Consider the following 20,887-nt stretch of genomic DNA (forward strand, 5'->3'; position numbering starts at 1 on the left):
GTAACGAGCACCGACCTCCACTTCCACTCAGAAGCCAAGAACTTAAATGTGGAGAACTGCTATAGGCTGGTGTTAGCATAAATTAGCTACTTGGACCGTTGGACTGAAAATGGACTCCAAATCATTTCCAAATGCTCCACCACATGCATCGAAGTCTCCACTGCTCAGTTGCCATCAAATGCCTTAAAGATGAAAGAATGATTACATGACCTAATGATCACCAGACCTAAACCCTATTGGGAACTTATGGGCCTTTCTTATATGGGAGATTTACAGTTAAGGAACACAGTCACCTCTCCGCACAGTGTCATTTCATGCAATAAAATGCAAATTAATTATGTAGAAAACATACAATGTGATTTTCTGGATTTTTTTTTTGGTTTCTGTCTTTTAGAGTTGAAGTGTACCTACGATAAAAATTACAGACCTCTTCATTCTTTGTAGGTGGGAAAACTTGCAAAATCGGATGAGTATCAAATACGTATTTTTCCCACTGTATATTAGTAACGTAGTTATTAAGGTTGAAGGAAGACTTTAAGTCCATCTAGTTCAACCCATAGCCTAACCTAACATGCCCTAACATGTTGATCCAGGGGATGGCAAAAAAAAAAACATGTGGCAAATAGTAAGATCCACTTTGGGGAAAAAAAATTCCTTCCCGACACCACATACGGCAATCAGACTAGTTCCCTGGATCAACGCCTTATCAAGGAATCTAGTGTATATAACCTGTAACATTATAGTTTTCCAGAAAGGCATCCAGTCCCCTCTTAAATTTAAGTAATGAATCACTCATTACAACATCATACGGCAGAGAATTCCATAGTCTCACTGCTCTTACAGTAAAGAATCCGCGTCTGTTATTATGCTTAAACCTTTTTTCCTCCAGACATAGAGGATGCCCCCTTGTCCCTGTCTCAGGTCTATGATTATAAAGATCATCAGAAAGGTCTTTGTACTGTCCCCTCATATATTTATACATTAACATAAGATCACCCCTTAGTCTTCGTTTTTCCAAAATAAACAGCCCCAAGTGTAATAACCTATCTTGGTATTGCAGACCCCCCAGTCCTCTAATAACCTTGGTCGCTCTTCTCTGCACCCGCTCCAGTTCAGCTATGTCTTTCTTATACACCGGAGACCAGAACTGTGCACAGTATTCTAAGTGTGGTCGAACTAGTGACTTGTATAGAGGTAAAATTATGTTCTCCTCATGCGCATCTATGCCTCTTTTAATGCATCCCATTATTTTATTTGCCTTTGTAGCAGCTGCCTGACACTGGCCACTGAATATGAGTTTGTCATCCACCCATACTCCTAGGTCTTTTTCATTGATGGTTTTGCCCAGAGTTTTAGAATTAAGCACATAGTTATTCATCCTATTACTTCTACCCAAGTGCATGACCTTACATTTATCCCCATTAAAGCTCATTTGCCATTTATCAGCCCAAGCTTCTAGTTTAAATAAATCATCCTGTAATATAAAATTGTCCTCCTCTGTATTGATTACCTTGCAGAGTTTAGTGTAATCTGCAAATATTGAAATTCTACTCTGAATGCCCCCTACAAGGTCATTAATAAATATGTTAAAAAGAAGAGGGCCCAATACTGACCCCTGTGGTACCCCACTGCTAACCGCGACCCAGTCCGAGTGTGCTCCATTAATAACCACCCTTTGTTTCCTATCCCTGAGCCAGCTCTTAACACACTTACACATATTTTCCCCTATCCCCATTATTCTCACTTTATGTATCAACCTTTTGTGTGGCACCGTATCAAAAGCTTTTGAAAAGTCCATATACACTACGTCCACTGGGTTCCCTTGGTCCCTTACCTCTTCATAGAAATTGATCAGATTAGTCTGACATGAACGGTCCCTAGTAAACCTGTGCTGATACTGGGTCATGAGGTTATTCCTCTTCAGATACTCCAGTATAGCATCCCTTAGAATGCCCTCCAGGATTTTACCCACAGTAGAGGTTAAGCTTACTGGCCTATAATTACCGAGTTCAGTTTTTGTCCCCTTTTTGAATATTGGCACCACATTTGCTATACGCCAGTCCTGTGGTACAGACCCTGTTATTATGGAGTCTTTAAAGATTAAAAATAATGGTCTATCAATGACTGTACTTAATTCCTGCAGTACTCGGGGGTGTATCCCATCCGGGACCGGAGATTTGTCAGTTTTAGTGATTTTTAGACGCCGCCATACTTCCTGCTGGGTTAAGCAGGTGACATTTAATGGGGAATTTTTGTTATCATTGATCATATTGTCTGCCATGGAATTTTCTTGTGTAAATACTGATGAAAAAAAGTCATTGAGCATATTGGCTTTTTCCTCATCCTCATCCACCATTTCACCCAGACTATTTTTAAGGGGGCCAACACTATAATTTTTTAGTTTCTTTCTATTTACGTAGTTAAAGAATATTTTGGGATTATTATTACTCTCTCTGTCTCAATCTTTGCTGCCTTGATTTGCTTTTTACAGGATTTATTTAATTTTCTATATTTATTTAATGCCTCCTCACTACTTACTTCCTTTAATTCTCTAAATGCTTTCTTTTTGTCCCTTATTGCGCCCCTTACAGCTCTATTTAGCCATATTGGTTTCCTCCTATTTCTAGTATGTTTATTCCCATACGGTATATACTGTGCACAGGTCCTATCCAGGACGCTAATAAACGTCTCCCATTTTCTTTGTGTATTTTTATGTCTCAGGATATCGTCCCAGTTTATTGCACCAAGATCCTCTCTCATCCGTTGGAAATTTGCCCTCCTGAAGTTTAGTGTCCTTGTCACCCCTCTACTACACATCTTATTAAAGGATACACGAAAACTTATTATTTTGTGATCACTATTCCCCAAGTGACCCCCAACCCTTATATTTGATATGCGGTCTGGCCTGTTGGTTAATATTAGGTCTAGCAGTGCCCCCCTTCTTGTTGGGTCCTGAACCAGTTGTGAAAGGTAATTGTCTCTCATAGTTGTCAAAAACCGATTACCTTTGCTGGAACTGCAGGTTTCTGTTCCCCAATCTATTTCAGGGTAGATGAAGTCCCCCATAATAATGACTTCTCCTTGAGTCGCAGTTTCATCTATTTGCTTTACGAGGATATTCTCCATTGTTTCCGTTATTTTTGGAGATTTATAACAAACCCCTATCAGTAATTTTTTTTTTTTCCCCTCCCCTTATCTCCATTCACAGGGACTCTACATTTTCATTAAATTCACCTATATTATCACGCCGGATGGGTTTTAAGGACGATTTTACATATAGACACACTCCTCCCCCTCGCTTATCCATTCGGTCATTTCTGAACAGACTATAGCCCTGCAAGTTAACAGCCCAGTCATGGCTCTCATCCAGCCACGTCTCAGATATCCTCACCATGTCATAATTATGCTCTAGCAACATTAATTCTAATTCGTCCATTTTGTTGGCGAGGCTTCTGGCATTAGTATACATGCACTTTATGTATCTCTCTGTACCTCTATTCTTTCTTAAATTATTAATTGATCTAACCCCACCCCCCATGCCACCGCCACCCCCAACTTCCTTATTTGTGCCCAGGTCTCTGTCTGCACTATCTTCCCCTCCTATAAAATGAATACCCTCCCCCCTTTCCCTAGTTTAAACACTCCTCCAACCTTCTAGCCATTTTCTCCCCAGCACAGCTGCACCTTCCCCATTGAGGTGCAGCCCGTCCCTAGCGTAGATCCTGTAGCCAACTGAGAAGTCGGCCCAGTTCTGCAGGAACCCAAACCCCTCCTTCCTACACCAATTCTTGAGCCACTTATTAACCTCCCTAATCTCCCGTTGCCTCTCTTGTGTGGCACGTGGTACAGGCAGTATTTCGGAAAATACCACGTTGGAGGTCCTTGCTTTCAGCTTGCAGCCTAATTCCCTGAAATCATCTTTAAGGACCTTCCACCTACCTCTAACTTTGTCATTTGTGCCAATGTGCACCATGACCGCTGGGTCCTCACCAGTTCCTCCCAGTAATCTGTCCACCCGATCAGCCATGTGTTGGACTTGAGCACCAGGTAGGCAGCACACCGTTCAACGATCCCTGTCTTTGTGACAGATTGCCCTATCTGTTCCCCTAATAATTGAGTCCCCCACTACCAGCACCTGTCTGGCCTTCCCTGCTCTCCTATTTCCCTCCTTACTGTAGCAGTCACTCCTCCGGCTTTCAGAGGACATGCCTGGCTGCAGCAGTGCTACACTTGAACTGGCACCCCCCTCATCTGCCAACTTAGCAAACTTATTGGGGTGTGCCAGATCAGAACTAGCCTCCCTGGCACTCTTCCCTCTACCCCGCTTCCTAACTGTCACCCAGCTTACTGCCTCACTGTCCTGCAGCTCCATCCTACCATCCACTGCCTCATCTATTTCATTGAGCGTCTGCTCAGTGAGCAGAAGACTCCTCTCCATATTGTCTATGGATCTCAGTGTTGCCAGCTGCACATTTAGATTCAGAATCTGGGCTTCCAAATGCTCAATGTGCTCACATCTCGCACAGCAGTATGCACCCTTGACCGGCTGATCAAGGACTGCATACATGTGGCAAGATGTGCACTGGCTGGCATTAACAATAGCGGAGCACATTTCCTAATGGGGATTGCACCAGACAGAAACGTTAAAAAAAAAAAAAAATGCAAAGTGTAATAATTATAGGGGATAACTCAGGAGACTCTTTGCGTGGAACAAGACAACTACAGGACACAGTTTTATAAGTGGTAAAGTCTATATTATCACACGGTGATTCAAACAGGTGCAGAGAGAAATTCAAGTCCACAACACTTGGTGTAAATATTAAACTCAGCTTAGCAGTCTATAGGAAACTTCAGAGGAAAATGCAATCACGCAGAAAGTCTATGAAGCACAATTATTCTTGAGGATACTTGACACGAATAAGTCCTTGCCCAGTCCAAAACACAGATAGATAAACTTATAAGGCAGTTCAAATAATATCTTAGCTCAACCAGGGAGGCCTGGGTAATAGTCTCAGGTTTTTGCAGAGCAGCAGCAGCTTACATGTCCAGCAAATGCAGATGGAAGTAAACATGAGCAGCAGATGAAGGAGGATTACTGGAATTGGTGTATGCAGCAGAGTAGCAGGATCACCACACAGGTTCACAGGAGCAGGTAAATAGCCAGGGAGCCACCAGAGGTCAGGAGCTGGATGCAAGGCAGAATACTCTAGCACAGACTGAAGGCTGGGGTGGAGTTTTATAGCAGGAAGACACAGTGCACATGAGACCAAAGACGCCATCTTGGAAAAGGGCAGTAATGCACAAAAGATAATAAAAAATGTTCAGAGTCCTGGCACAAAGTATTAATAAGATACAGACAGCAATTCAGTAATTCCTCCCTTGGAAACTCCCTGAATCCAAAGTCACTGAATCACAAGTCACACTTACCGCCGTTCACACTTACGCTCAGGTCACACTCAGCTCGTTCACACTCGCTAAGCTGAAGATTTAAAGATTTTTTTTTTCTCCTCAGCAGCAATCCACCTTGCTGTTCAATGCACTTCCAAAAAGGTCACTGATATTGGTTTTTGAAATGTCAGAAATGTATTTTTGCACGTTTCGAGTAGTTTGGTTATTATTCTCACTGCAACATATGAAAATAAACAACTGACATGGGAAAATATATCTTTATCAGTTAGTTGCTCAATAATTACTGTATGCACACATAGATATTCTCCTAAGGAAGACAAAACCTCACTTTTACTTCCTTAAATATTCAGGTTTCTCAACGTTTTGGAATGACCGACTGTAGTTGTTCAATAATAAAATTAATTGTGTAAATGACAAATTGCATAATATTTGTGCGCACCGTATAGGTATGGTATATTGTAGCAGTCCGTTATGTTTGGCTTCATGCAATACATCAGCTTTCTGTCTATACAATAGAGATATCATATAAGATAGTAAAGTAGTAAATTATAATAAAACACAGGAAAAATGTAAGATTGGGGTAATAGTCTTGAAAATAAAAACAGAATATGCCCAATTTAATGTTTTACTTGTACCCTATACTTTGACATGTGGATATTGAAATGTCTCTTTACAATTATGCAACATTCAGAATAAATCTGAACTCCTAGTAGAGGCAGTGAGAGTCCTGATTACCTTCAGGGGCTAAGTGACAGTCATAGGTATAGATGTCCAGATAGAGACAAAGCTGTCACTCATCGGGCGGGCGGGTGAAGCAGGACTCTCACTGTCTTTTCAAGGAGTCCAAACAAAATCTACTCTGCTTATTACTCAGAAATCCAGTTTCAAGTGCGAAAACCTAAGTATCATAAGGAATAGCATTCACTAATTTACAATTGGCACTCAAGTTATAGAAATGTGTAAAGAGGACCATCACTGTGTAGAGTTTCTCACATCTTTCAGTATTGTAACCTCTGGTAGTTGCAGTTTCCGGTAGTAACAGTTGAAGTCTGTGCTTGATCCTGACCACTACACTTATGGCCGACTCTACATACCTACACAGTACAATGATGGTGGATGGTATCCATAATTACTTGTGTGAACAGCTAATTATCAGAAAATAACCCCTTATTTACAAGCATGCTCCTGGCCTCAAGGACCATAAGTGCATAACGGTGATTTCTACCTTTGGGCCACAATTTCCACCGCGTTTTCTTAATCTCCTGTATATCCGGACTTCCATAGTTGTTGTCTCGAGCTCCACCACCGGGAGACAATTCTTCTGGGAAATATTCCACTTCATAAGAAAAATGCTTATTGTGAACCCTAAGACTAGGTTAACATGAAGGGTTTTTTTTTAGAGGATTTTGACGCAGATCCAATCTAAAATCCATTAAAAAAACACTTTAAATATTCTTCCTATACATTTCAAGGAAAATCGAAATTAGGGGGACTTTTCGGAGCATTTTTCTCCACAAAATGTTTACATTTTCTCAGTAGGAAAAAAAAGTGAAGGAGGGTTCGATGTGAAAATCTGCTCCAAACTTGACACTGTCAGGTCAAACGGCTGCAAAGCACCATGTATAAAGACAAAAATCTTCAAAAACTAAAGAAAAGGCAGAGTTCCCGGAGACTGATTACTCTTGAAAAACTTGTTGGATTTCTCAGCCAATATAGAAACAACATCTGAACATGTCCTTTCCCCCTATTCCCTTCATGCCAGTTTCCTTCTTTAAAAAAATTTCTAGTTTTGGCACGAGAAGCATTGGTGCAAAAATGTTGGATCTAAAAGTCCTTTTGTGCTGACAATGTCAGTACCCTTTAAAAGCGAGCATGGCTCATAAAAGGGGTGAGAAAAATAATGTTTGACAGAAAACTAGAACACGTTGTCACTGAAATCTACATGTGGCCAAAGTGGGTGTAGAAGTCATTTTCTCACATGTCACATGCCTCCTAATAAATTTGGTGCACCTGACTCCAATAGATTATGGCTAACGATGAGAGGTATGTATGTAACGCCACTCTGGTGGAAGATGAGGCCCCTAATCAATTTGGCGCATCTTACACCAACAAACTTTTCTTCAGGACTGAGGTCAGATGCACAAAGCTTTATAAATCAGTGAGCGGGGCTAAGCAGCAACACCAGACATGGCCAAAAGAGGAAATGAGTCTCATCTGTAAACACTACCTGTTGCCTATGGCAACCAATCAGAGCTCAACTTTCATGTGCTTTTAGCAGTTTAAAAAAAATGAAAGCTAAGCTCTGATTGGTTTTCGTGGGCAACACAGAGTGTGAAAGATAGATGGATGGACGGATGGATAGATAGATTATAGATACCGTGCCTTGCGAAAGTATTCGGCCCCCTGGAACTTTTCAACCTTTTCCTACATATCATGCTTCAAACATAAAGATACCAAATGTAAATTTTTGGTGAAGAATCAACAACAAGTGGAACACAATTGTGAAGTTGAACGAAGTTTATTGGTTATTTTACATTTTTGTGGAAATTCAAAAACTTAAAAGTGGGGCGTGCAATATTATTCAGCCCCTTCACTTTCAGTGCAGCAAACTCACTCCAGAAGTTAATTGTGGATCTCTGAATGATCCAATGTTGTCCTAAATGCCTAATGATGATAAGTATAATCCACCTGTGTGTAATCAAGTCTCCGTATAAATGCACCTGCTCTGTGAAAGACTCAGGGTTCTGTTTGAAGCACAGAGAGCATCATGAAGACCAAGGAACACAACAGGCAGGTCCGTGATACTGTTGTGGAGAAGTTTAAAGCCGGATTTGGATACAAAATGATTTCCAAAACTTTAAACATCCCAAGGAACACTGTGCAAGCGATCATATTGAAATGGAAGGAGTATCATACCACTGCAAATCTACCAAGACCCGGCCGTCCCTCTAAACTTTCATCTCAAACAAGGAGAAGACTGATCAGAGATGCAGCCAAGAGGACCATGATCACTCTGGATGAACTGCAGAGATCTACAGCTGAGGTGAGACAGTCTGTCCATAGGACAACAATCAGTCGTACACTGCACAAATCTGGCCTTTACGGAAGAGTGGCAAGAAGAAAGCCATTTCTCATAGATATCCTTAAAAACTGTCGTTTAAAGTTTACAAAAAGCCACCTGGGAGACACCAAACATGTGGAAGAAGGTGCTCTGGTCAGATGAAACCAAAATCGAACTTTTTGGCAATAACGCCAAACGATATGTTTGGCGTAAAGGCAACACAGCTCATTACCCTGAACACACCATTCCCAATGTCAAACATGGTGGTGGCAGCATCATGGTTTGGGCCTGCTTTTCTTCAGCAGGGACAGGGAGGATGGTTAAAATTGATGGGAAGATGGATGGAGCCAAATATATTCTTGAAGAAAACCTGTTGGAGTCTGCAAAAGACCTGAGACTGGGACAGAGATTTGTCTTCCAACAAGACAATGATCCCAAAGATAAAGCAAAATCTACAATGGAATGGTTCACAAATAAACGTATCCAGGTGTTAGAACGGCCAAGTCAAAGTCCAGACCTCAATCCAATCGAGAATCTGTGGAAAGAGCTGAAAACTGCTGTTCACAAATGATCTCCATCAAACCTCACTGAGCTCGAGCTGTTTGCCAAGGAAGAATGGGCAAGAATTTCAGTCTCTCGATGTACAAAACTGATAGAGACATAACCCAAGCGACTAGCAGCTGTAATCGCAGCAAAAGGTGGCGCAACAAAGTATTAAGTTAAAGGGGCCGAATAATATTGCACGCCCTTTTAAGTTTTTGAATTTCCACAAAAATTTAAAATAACCAATAAATTGCATTCAACTTCACAATTGTGTTCCACTTGTTGTTGATTCTTCACCAAAAATTTACATTTGGTATCTTTATGTTTGAAGCATGGTATGTGGGAAAAGGTGGAAAAGTTCCAGGGGGCCGAATACTTTCGCAAGGCACTGTATAATAGATAGATAGATAGATAGATAGATAGATAGATAGATAGATAGATAGATAGATATGAGATAGATAAATAGATAGATGGATAGATAGATACATGCAATAGAGAGATAGATAATAGATAGATGATAAATAGATAGAAACATAGATTAGATAGATAGATAGATAGATAGATAGATAGATAGATAATAGATGATAGATAGATAGATAGATAGATAGATAGATAGATAGATAGATAGATAGATAGATAGATAGATGTCATGTCAGCAGCACTAGTATTCTGCCCTCCCTGCGCCTTTACACCCTCAGAGAAGACTATCAATAACTGTACGGTCACCGGACTGTCACAATGATTTCGGGCTATACTTGATGAGCAATGGTTTCTGCAGCAGTAATTTCTCTCCGTGCTTTCGCTGAGCACATAAGATTGGATTTTTATACAAACTCGAACCGAAGACTACATCCTGGACATGATTGTATCCCAGCACCTCCTGGCGAGGGACGTCAATAAAACTACATAAACATATGAAAAAGAGCAAAAAAAAAACCAAATCTCTGTTAATGCCGAATTGAATTTTTCCTATTTTATTACCTAAACTTTACCAGCTAATATCTCCACAATGGAGGGAGAAATTAAAAAAAAAAAAAGTATGCAACCCTATAGCCATTATTCCATGATGTGGCCAGGTTAGCATACTCAGTCTGGTGAAAGGTTCTCCTTGATGAGGTTATATGTGTGCCCCGTTTATTAGGGTATGTGCGCATGTTGCGGATTCTCTGCGGATCCGCAGCGTTTTTTGCAGTGCAGAAACGCTGCAGATCCGCAATTGATTTACAGTACAATGTAAATCAATGAGAAAAAAAAATGCTGTGCACACTTTGCGGAAAATCCGCTGCGGAAACGCTGCGGTTTAAAAGAAGTAGCATGTCACTTCTTTTTTGTGAATCTGCAGCGTTTTTGTACCCATTCCATTATAGAAAACCGCAGGGGTAAAAAACGCAGCAAATCTGCAGCAAAAACGCACAAAAAAACGATGCGGAACCGCACAGAAAACCGCAGGTGCGTTTTCTGCCAGGAGAGGCAGAATCCGCACCAGAAATTCCTAAGCCGAATCCGCAATGTGTGCACATAGCCTCAGTGCTATGGAGTGTCAGGGCACATGTTCCACCAGCCGTATCATTCGGGTCCTTTTGGGCTTCTTGCAGAACCAAGGAAGAGCGTGGAATACAAGTCCATTGTTAGGCCGGGGTCACATGAGCGGATGTCCTCTCATGCATGAGAATCGGGCCGATTATCCAAATTACACTCTACTAAAACTCCGTCAGTGCGTGATTCGAGTGTCAGTGCGCCGTGCTCCGACCCTCTCGCATAAGAGAATCAATGCACAGGTGAGGAGGAGACGGAGAAGGTAATTCCTCCATCTCCTTCATTGCCGGCGTCTGCGGAAATTGGACTGCACTCAGATGACATCCGAGTGCAGTCCGCTGTTTCACTCTCACCAATGGACTTGTATGGGTGAGTGTGTTCCGATTCTCGGATGCTGTGATTGATTTCTCATGCTGGATCGGCACTGCACCATAATATAACACTGGGCCGAGTGCTATCAGATAAAGCACAGCTTAGCACTCGACCGTGTCTTCAGATTTCTAATATTACCAAGTAAAGATCGGAAATTAACCCTTTCTGTGTAATACTTCCAACCCAGTGCAAAATATTCAATTCGGGGGAAAAAATGTAATAGTTGCAATTTAATTTCCAATTACTGGATTAATGCAACCTGTTTTATTAATTAAGTGATTTTGTAAGGAGTGATGAGGCAGCAATTTTATTCATAGATCTCTTCATTTTGCTGACTCTGGGAAGTTGGATAATTATTTGCTATGATGGCAGGAAGCATTGTTTTATTACTTCTGTTATGTCTGCTGATTATACGGATCTTAGCTCAATATTTGCATTACTTTCAGATGAAATTATCGTAGCACGAAGTCTACAGAATATTTTCTGGACGGACTATTTGCGACTCGTCTTATCTGTTTTATTTTAACTCCAAATTTGTTATTTCTAAGCAAACACTCTTTTAGGTAAATATCCATTTATAAAAAAAAATCTGCAGAAAAATATATATTTAGGCTCCACGTGCATGTCTCATTGAAACAAAGATAACTCGAGTTACTGTATCAGTTAAAATGAATATTTTTTACTATTTTTTGCTGCTAATGGTAAAAATATGAAAAAATAAAACTTTCTAATAAAAAGGCGACTGCCTAAATAATGACCTTCTGCTCATCCAACTGAAATCCCAAGCAATCATTTGTGACCACCAGAGCAGCTATTATAACATTTCGGGCCCCATACAGCTCCATAATCAGGGCCCCTGGCATCCATTCTAAGATTTCCTTTTTCTTCTTGATCTCTGAAAGGATAAATTCTATGACACCCAAATTGCCTGTAGCCTCCATCTTGCTGAACCCATACAATCTTCTCCCTGCACAGGGGATTTAGGCTAGGACTCCTCACTGACAGTTTGAGACCCACAAAATTGCAGTAAAACTAGAACACAGTTCCCCATTAAAAAAAAAAAAAGGTTGATAGGAAAACGATGACGTTGTTTTATCTATCGTTTACACAGTTAGAAGATTTGTTGTCTAAAGGGTTTGGGGTCCGTCAGTCCACTGTCAGACCAATTGCGTACAAAAGGAGAAAATTAAGACTATTATTACCTTCTCCAAGAGTGGTTAACCAATAAAGATCACTCCAAGAGCAAGCTGTATAATTGCCTGCCAGGTCACAAAGGAACCCAAGGTAACCTGTAAGTAGCTAAAGGTCTCACTCACATTAGCTATTGCTAATGTTCATGAGTCCACCATTAGGAGGACACTGAACAATAATGGTGTGCATAACCGATTTACAAGGAGAAAGCCATTACTCTCCATAAAGAACATTTGCAGTTTAATAAAGACCACCTAGATAACCCAGAAGGCTATTGCAGCATTTGTTTTGTAAATGGATGAGGCCAAATAGAGCATTTTAGTTTAAAGGAGATGCATTATGTTTGGTGAAAGAAAAGCCTCATACTAACTGTGAAGCATGGTGGTGGATTATGGTTTGGGCTTCTTTTCCTGCATTTAGGCCAGGCTTGTCATCATCGAGGGAACAATGAATTGTGAATAATACCTGCAAATTCTAAATAAAAATGTCAGGACATCTGTCCATGAGCTGAATCCCAAAAGAACATTGGTCATGCAGCAAAATAATTATAGACATTTTTTTTTCTTACTTAAGTGTTTGAAATTGGGGCTAATGACTTTTGACGAAAGCTGCACTAAAAAATTGTCCCCACTCAAATTATCTACCTTCTATTTCCATTTCCCCCTCCACCACTACCATCAATATCATTAGCAAAAAAGGGACCCTTTATGAGTCTTACCCCTATATAATGACCTTAGAGTGTGTATGGACGACTGTTACATGGCATCATCTTCTACTGTGGCCAAGCTTAATTTTAGGGGTGCTGAGCCTATTGATTTGCTCTTCAAAATAAGCGGCGGTCAAAGTATCTTTCACACAAAGCTCTGCCGTAAAAAAAGTAGCATTGCCGCATGTTTATGAGTTATGGCTGGTTTTAGACTATAAATTATGGAGTTATTAATTCATGGTCCAGGGGTTTTTCTGAAGATCAGACGCCATAAAGCCTGGCATAGTCATGACTCTACTCTATAAATTACTGTGTTCGGCCCATTCTGTCCACCTTTCCGATTTATACTAATATCTCCTTCCCTCCACACCATGACCTCTGTTGGCTTTTATTAAAATAATCATCCCTGGACAGTCCCGGCATGGAAGTCTGAGCGAAGATGCAGCCGGTGGAGATGAATTAGACCATTGTGTATTAAATGAAGTATGTTACAACTGTCAGGCGGACGGCACGCCTAATGTCATTTCCAAGACTTTAAAAAGGTTTCCAGCTGAAGGCGCGAAGGAAAAGCCATGCAAATCACTGACATGAAAAATGAAGGTCAGCGCTTCTGAGTAAGAAGAAGGCTTAACGTCTCTTTCAGTAGTTCATTTCGGTAAGAGTGCGGTGACAAAGTGTGCAACCGGCGCAGGTTCATTTCCATCCTGCAGGCTTTAATGCTTGCCTTATTAACTCTTTCCTCTTTATGCCAGTAACCGATATCACATGCAGAAATTGTTCGTCTCTAGACCTATAGAGGTGCGCCTCGTTCTTTATGTTATATTAGACATTTTTTGCTTTCTGTTTTCAGTTCCAGTTTCTAATTTAAGTGGTAACCTCTTCTTGACAATCCCTTTCCATTTGCCCCTTTAGAATATATGGATGTAATAGAGTGAGGTCCTCTATTTGATACCCTTCTCCATTAGTCAGAGGGAAGGACTGCCCGTAAAGGGAATCTATCACCAGGTTTTCACCATACAAAGTATGGCCCGCCATATATATGTCCCCAATACACTCTGCAAGGCAAAAAAAATAGTTATTATACTCATTGACAGCGCGATCCATCTGATGGGCGTCTCTGGTTTTGATCCGGCATCTCCTATCTTCTTGTGATCACGGTCCTCCTTCCCTGCTTCATGTGGATGACACATCCTACGTCACACACACTGTCCCCAATACACACCTGCAAAGTCGCACCTCTCTCTACCCTGAAGAGGACAGAGTAATGTACTGTAGTGTGCCTGCAACGGCTTTACCTATGGGTCATCGGCACTCTTTGGCCTTTCCCCCACATGCGCCCTACCGAACTTTGCTTGGCCCTCAGCAGGACATAGAGAAGTGCCTCTGCCTAGGAGCGTAATGGAGGACACTGTGTGGATGATGTAGGACGCGTCATCTACATGAAGAAGGACAGGAGGACGGCGATCGTTAGAAGAGAGGAAGCCAGGGATGCCCATCGGACCGGACCACGTTGTAGGTGAGTATAATAAAAGCTATTTTTGTGCCTTGCAGAGTGGATTGGAGACATATATACAGCATACTAGAATGCTGTAACCAAGGGCTGAAAGATGATGGCCGTACTTTATATGGGGAAAGCCAAGTGACAGTTTTCCTTTATGAGGAACCTGTCACCAGAAAAAACGCTATTAACATGCAGATATGGGGTTAATCTGCATGTTAATTGCGTTAATAACCTGCCCCTGCCTGTAACAAATGCTGCGGGGAGAAATTGAACTTTATTCCACCTGGCAGCATTTGGGCACCGGCGCGGGTTCTCAATTGGTGCTCTCAATAGCAACACAGCCCTCTTCAAAAGTGCGGGCTCATCACTGCAGCCCAGGAGCAGAGAGACAAAGACACACGCCCAATTTCTGTCATCTGTTTTGCCATCTCTGCTGCTTGAGATGGATTACACCTGACAACAGGGAGTGGAGCAATTCAGAAAGGAGACACTGGTAGGAGAACTGGTAGGACAACATAGTGTTTTACATAAAATGATTTTCAGATTGTCTATCACATTGATTCCCAACCTTTGTTACCTCTAAAGAAGCCACACTCAGCTCTGATAGAGGGTCGCAAGCTACTGTACATCCAGGGCCCCATGAGTAGTAACATCCAGCTCCTGCTTGCCCCCTTCCCCTACAGCTGTGGCACCCAAGTCCTTGTTACCAGTACAAGAACAACCAAAGCTTCCCATAGAAATCACATGGAGCCAGCATCCTTATACCCAGGGGTTCCCATCTTACCCACCTTTGGTATTTTTGCATCGAGCACTCTCACATCCAGCTTCAGTCACCTCCTCTGACTCAGGATCATCCTATCTCCGGCTTCCCTTATCCCTACACTATATGCACATCCATATCTGCTTTCCTGTGCAAAGCTAATCACAAAAGTCACCACTTGGAGTCCTGCTCTTCATAACTATTTTCTAGACCTGGTGTTGATGCCCCAAGCTGACAGACACGAGTAACACATTATGGGCCCGCGAGTCACATGGGGACCCCTGGTCTATCACATTATCAAATTGTCTTAAAGTACAGTGACCAATAAGAGTATTAATGGAGGTTTCTGCTCCAGATTCCACTAGTGATATATCTATTATGTCTTGGAGAAATACTGCACCGAAAAATTCCCCTAAACTGCTTCCCTTTTGGTTTATTTGATTTTTTCTTTGTGGCACAGTAACACAAAAAATTTAGGCATACTTTAGCGTATGAGCAGACTGCGTTTTTTAGATACTGGCACAGCCGGCAAATTTTCCCAAGCGATGCCACCATAATACTTTTATATAAAACACTCTTATAAACATAACAATGTTTTTTTTAATTGCAATTTTTGGAAAGGCATTGTGGTTTTAACCTGAATAGGAAAGCCGCTATAAATGATGCTAAATCCACAAAGAATCTCCTGTAAATGAACTTTTATGAGATTTGCAGAGACAATTTCCTGGTAGGTATTTGTCAAAAAGACCTTACCTTCTTCGCACATGAATAGCAGTGCATGCGGAAAATGCAGTCCCCATATAATAAAGGTATGTGCTTGGGATGTCATGTATTTGCATTTCTAACATGAATCTGCATCATTTATTATAGTACATACCAAGCGCATCTACATATCACTGTAATTAAATGTTAATGATCTGCATTTCCAGGCATATCATACCGATAAGGCTTTTCCTGGCAGATAAGTTATCGTACGTCTCAGGCTTCAAAGCAAGACAAATATATTTCACCCACAGATGTCTGATTAGAAAGATATTTATCTTCTTAGATTAGAATAAATTGCCTGCAGCCGTGTCTTGGGTTCCTGGTTGTGTGAGGTGACAATAGCGGTTTCTGAAGGTTGGAAATGTGATTGATGGAACATTGTGAATTCAGGATAAAGCTACGTGGCTGGTGCGGAGAACATGCGGGATGCAATAATTACATGCAGCGTAGATTGCTCCTCCAAAGTGAGATAGATGTGTCTGTATCTGTTGTCATAAGAATCAATGATAAGAGTGTCAGAAAAAAGGGGGAGACGTTACCTGGAAATAACAGGTTTCATTGTGTTCTAATATTACTGGATAAATCTTATGACAAGCAGGAATTAGTCGTAGTATAGTAGTAGTAGTGCCGACAATGCTGCCATGATCAATACCACAATACACATTACTAGAAGACTTGTAGATACAGTAAACTGGAAATAATGGAGCTTCTGAATTATTTTGTCACATACAAGGAGGTGAGTACCCTAAATTTACACCTCCCCATGGAGATCCAGTGGTGACCACAGAGCAGAAGAGCTGGAGGCACGTCCATCTTTGCAATTGGCGAGAATGGGACCAGAATAAACCATGCACGTCACTTTAAAATCATGTAACTGGGGTTCCTGCAACCCCTTTACATCTTCATAGGTGCATCGGAGACCTGCCCAGGCGTGCAGTCAGGGATCTGGAGACGTCCAAGTGAAGCCAGCGCATGCGCATTACATGATTTGCGCTGCTGGTCTCTGGTTTCACTGTGATGGCACAAGACTTCGAGTACCGTGTAGATGACGTTGTGACTTCATCCATTTTCATTCAGATAGAATAGACAGCGCTTGAATTGATCGTGACAGCATGGATCGCAATCTGTATCCGCCCATTGAACCAGACCACACAATTTACAGTCAATGTGTGGTATGTATAAACCACATGTCGGGGAACCTATGAGGATATGAAGGGGTTGCCCCGTACCCCATTTACATTATTTTAATGGTGTTGGGTATGGTATATAAGGCAAAAAACTGGTGACCCTTTAAGGGTGTCTTTAAATTATATATATATATATATATATATATATATATATATATATATATATATATATATAAACAGATTTACTAAAGAAGACTGTCCTACTATTTACAACACTTTTATTATTTATACCATAAAAAGGGGGAGTAAGGAATATATAGAGTTACAGGGAGGGGAGTGGACGGTGGGGCTGACCCTGTCGCAGTCTCACACACTTCCCCTACCTTGCCGCAGAGACTAGCACCCTAGTATTGCGATATGGCGATATGTAAACACTAAAATATGTGATAAGGTGACAATATCCGTGAAGACAATAATATATCTACTATATAATTGTCTAAGGGGTACTTCCGTCTGTCTGTCCCGGAAATCCCGCGTCGCTGATTGGTCTCGCCAGCTGCCTGTCATGGCTGCCGCGACCAATCAGCGACAGGCACAGTCCGATTAGTCCCTCCCTACTTCCGTCCAGTCAGTGCCCGGCGCCCGCTCCATACTCCCCCCCCCAGTCACGGCTCACACAGGGTTAATGCCAGCAGTAACGGAGCGCGTTATGCCGCGGGTAACTCACTCTGTTACCGCCGCTATTTACCCTGTGTGACCAAGTTTTTACTATTGATGCTGCCTATGCAGCGTCAATAGTAAAAAGATCTAATGTTAAAAATAATAAAAAAAAATAAAAAATCATTATATACTCACCTTCCGCCGCCTTTCCCGCTCCTCGCGACGCTCCGGTGACCGATCCATGCAAGCGGCAGGTTCCAGTGGCAAGGATGGTATGCGACAAGGACCTGCCATGACGTCACGGTCATGTGACCGCAACGTCATCACAGGTCCTGCATGCCTGCGTGAGAAGGACCTGCCATGACATCACGGTTACGTGACCGGACCGCGGCGTCATCACAGGTCCTGCCCTCATACCAACCCTGGGACCGGAAGCTGGACTACAAGGGGCCCTCGGAAGGTAAGTATATGTTTATTTTTTATTTTTAAACCTGTGACATACGTGGCTGGGCAATATACTACGTGACTGGCCAATATACTACGCGGCTGGGCAATATACTATGTAGCTGGGCAATATACTATGTGACTCGCCAATATACTATGTGGCTGGGCAATATAATACGTGGCTCTGTGCTGTATACTACGTCGCTGTGCAATATACTACGTGGCTCTGTGCTGTATACTATGTCACTGGGCAGTATACTATGTCACTGGGCAATATAATACGTGGCTGGGCAATATACTATGTTGCTGGGCAATATACTACGTCACTGGGCAATATACTACATGGCTGGGCAATATACTACGTGGCTGGGCAATATACTACGTGGTTGGGCAATATACTACGTGGTTGGGCAATATACTACGTGGCTGGCAAATATACTATGTGGGCTGTGCAATATACTACGTGGCTGGGCAATATACTACGTCACTGGGCAATATACTACATGGCTGAGCAATATACTACGTGGACATGCATATTCTAGAATACCCGATGTGTTAGAATCAGGCCACCATCTAGTATATATATATATATATTTATATTTCATACAGAGCTACATAGCAGAAAAGGCGGTAATTCAATTGTCGGCTTTTGCTAAATCATTACTGAACTTGGCAGGATATGAGACATGGTTTACATACAGTAAACCATTTCATATCCGTTAGATTTGTACATATCCCTCACTACTAATGTTAGAAGTGTTTGTGTGTAAAATTTGGGAGCTAACTATCCACTCTTAAAACGTTACCTCGCCACTTTAAAGAATTCCACAACTGTGACAGAGCAGGTCTTAGGGTTTTGGGTATTGATGCCCTTAACATTAATATTCGTGGTGGAGGTTTGTCCAAGAGATTGGGTAGGCTAGAGACAAGATGGATTTGGCAACTCAATACAGTTCAACCATCTGGTTTGAACGAAAGCCTCTTGTTTGCGCCCTTCTTGTAGTCGGTTTGGTTGCTGCGTATTGTAAAGTTGTGCTCTTTCCTGCATCTGCTGCTTTTAGTTGTGATTTTAATATTTCTCCTCTCTCCTATTTCTAGTGATATAATTGTGTTTCTGCGTTCATACGAAGATGGATATGGATAGCCTGTATGCTGAATTATGTAGTCCTGGCCCTGTTCAGTGATCTGTGCATGTTATATTAAAAATGTATATGTTATAGTGTTGCATATGGGTATATGTTCGGATTATGTTATCTCTGTTTATATATGCATTGGTTGATTTGCATGTTTTTGGGCTCTAATGAGCGTCATAATAAATAAATAATTTCTGATGGTGCTTGTGATTCATATTTATATAATTCCATTAGCATTACTATTATTGTCATTCCATTATCATTAGGATTATTATTACTATTGATATATATACTTTCTTCATTATTATTGTTATGTTGATTAATTTTGTGATATATTTTGGATATTGATGTCATTTATCTGTATTCTATATGGTTTGTATAATACTAATGCATTAATGACAGGGGCTATATGCTCCGAATGTATATATATATATATATATATATATATATATAAATATATATATATATATATATATATATATATATATATATATTCCATTACTCTATGTTGCTCTATTGTTATACTTAATAGCCCCTTTGAGTATGTTCTACTCTATTGTTGCCCATATGGTTGTGCCGTATGCATAAATGTGTCGGTCATACATATGTGGGCATAATTTTCCCAAAGGTAAAATGGCCGCGGCAGAGTTTTTACGCATGCGCAGATCACTAGTAGGCGGCGCTTTCCGGCTGTCCTCTGACGTTTTGGTCGCATGGGCCCGTGCGTACCAGCGTCATCGGACATGTTTGGATTGTGAGCACCGATTGGTATGTATGCAGACCTGTCAACTATAAAAGGAGGGGGATATTTTACTTCGGCACGCCCCCCTTGAGGAAGGATATTCCGAAACGCGCGTCGGGTGGGTGGGAGTCAGCACGGTGCATTGCTCTCTGGTATCAGGTATGATAATGTTCTGCCAAAACTCTCGTTATGTTAAGATTTGTTTAGTTACATTGTTTTCTACATAGGAATGGTACGGCTCTTTGATTGTCTTATGCCGGTACCACAGCTGACTTTGGCTTCAATATTAGTGATATACTTGTGCCGCCCTGTCTCCCTACTGCCGTGTGCAGGCGATTGCTGATTTTATCTTGTGTTGTCATTTTAGACTGGTTGTTACTCTAATAAAGTTTTGATGGATTTATAAATTGTTTGGACTAGTACACTGTTTTTTCATGTGGTTATCTAGTTCCTATAGTGTGTCCTGCACATCCAGATATTTGGGCTTCGGTAATTGCTATTGATATTATAATGATCTGCTGTGTAAGAAGCCTTGTATGTTTTCCGCTTTTCTAGACAACCTATCAGGCAATGGCAGCAACTATGAATGCCGGTAAGCAAGGAAAAGGAAGTTCCAGCAACTATAATACTGACATAATGCTGAAGGAAAGGAACTTTTCAGTCAAGACACATTGATGGCAAGTTACAGAGCATGATAATAGAAACATTTCCTAAAGTGGCGTAACTTTCATGAATTTGATGGGTGAACACAGCCACACCAAGTACCACCCATGCTCTGCCCATCTCTGCCTAGGTTCATGTGGATGTATCTGGCCAGGACTAAAGCATAAATGTCAAAAGTTGCACATTTTTTGCTCAATTTCTTAGTATAAAAACATTGTGACTTATTAAGGTGATTTACTCCAGAATTCCGTTGTAAATGCCATAATGAATCAGG

At 41.3% G+C, this 20,887-nt stretch overlaps 1 protein-coding gene across 1 annotated transcript in view; it reads right to left on the bottom strand.

Annotated features, from left to right (window-relative positions):
- LOC143817938 (uncharacterized) overlaps positions 1–6,436 on the bottom strand; it is a 35,204-nt gene extending 28,768 nt beyond the window's left edge. The window contains exon 1 of the mRNA XM_077299404.1: positions 6,403–6,436. The gene's annotated coding sequence lies outside the window, so the exon portion shown is untranslated. The remainder of the gene's footprint in view (positions 1–6,402) is intronic.
- Positions 6,437–20,887: the final 14,451 nt, after the last annotated feature.

This window comes from Ranitomeya variabilis, chromosome 3 (genome assembly GCF_051348905.1).
Source record: "Ranitomeya variabilis isolate aRanVar5 chromosome 3, aRanVar5.hap1, whole genome shotgun sequence".
Lineage (NCBI taxonomy): Eukaryota > Metazoa > Chordata > Amphibia > Anura > Dendrobatidae > Ranitomeya > Ranitomeya variabilis.